This window comes from Palaemon carinicauda, chromosome 4 (assembly GCF_036898095.1).
Source record: "Palaemon carinicauda isolate YSFRI2023 chromosome 4, ASM3689809v2, whole genome shotgun sequence".
In the NCBI taxonomy this organism is placed as follows: domain Eukaryota; kingdom Metazoa; phylum Arthropoda; class Malacostraca; order Decapoda; family Palaemonidae; genus Palaemon; species Palaemon carinicauda.
Window position 1 is genome coordinate 170,375,047 of NC_090728.1, and position 1,350 is coordinate 170,376,396.

Below are 1,350 nucleotides of genomic sequence, written 5' to 3' on the forward strand. Positions count from 1 at the left end.
TTATCCAACAGATTTTGTAGATTTGAGAACAAAGCCCCCAGAAGAATATTAGGAGTTAAATGGCAGCGACTGCACCTGCCCTCTGGTTCCTTGGCTGTAATGCCTGCCTACAAGAGTTCTGTTCCATTAAAAGTTCAGGTCCAATAAGAAATCTTTGACTCCTGCAGCTTACTATATAAAATGTACTTAAATTAACATACTACACTTTTAACTTAGACACTCAATAATATCACCAATGTTTGAACAACACCATACACAGAATATACTGGGAAGAATTCACTATTCACGTTTGAAAGGAAAACACTTCACTTTTGAGAGGAATTATGTAGTGGCTGGAGCGAGGGCTTGCGGCGTTGGTTCTTTCAAATGGATAGGCTGGATCTCTGTCTCCTATGCATTGCTAGGTCCTTATATGTAACTTAATTCACTCTAGAAGTTTCTAGTAAATCATTCTCGTAGCATGGGGGCATGGCTCTAGCTGCATAAGGTTGCCAACTTAGCAATTTGAAGAAGGGGTACTACTGTTGCTTGTGAGGCAACTCTCTCTCTCAGTTAACTCCGTCCACCTCCTCGTGTAACATTAAAGAAAAAGAATAATTTTTAGTCATTTATTTTCATGTCTCTTCCAACTACATGGAAACATGATGCAATCCCTAGCGTGTGTGTCATACAGCATACCTTTAAACAAGTTTACATAAGATTTCATAAGAAAACTACGTAAAATGAAAATTTAGTTTATTAATATAACATAAATTTACATATACGAAACTGAATGAAAATACAACTAAAGGAATGACAAAAGTCTTATGTAAGTTTCATAGATTACTTAATCTTAAGTGAGTGGAACTCACCTTACGAGCAGGCTATACATCTCTTAAATACTCAAATAAAATATGTGAATAAAATATTCTACTTTCATGAAGACCAGCTTTGTAAGTATATGTATATATATATATATATATATATATATATATATATATATATATATATATATATATGTACCGTATATAATGTCTTTGTGGCGTCTTAAATTCAAAGAAAACATTTCTCCAGAGAAAATGAGCTCCAGTTAGGTTTCAGAATAAGACATAAATAGCAATTGCATGTAAATGAAGAAATCATTGATTAACGTATAGTCTCTAAAAGTTTGTGGATATGTTTGAACAAATATTAATAATATCAACTGAAGTTTGGAGGCATAGATAGTTTTTTTTTTTTCTTTTTTTAATAAATTACTAAGGCTGATTGGTTGGAAAGAAAATATCTTTAACCTCATTAAATTTTGGAGAAGGATCTATAATTTACTGACATACTAATATTTCGATATCAGCAGCTGCATTGGAAAGTTTT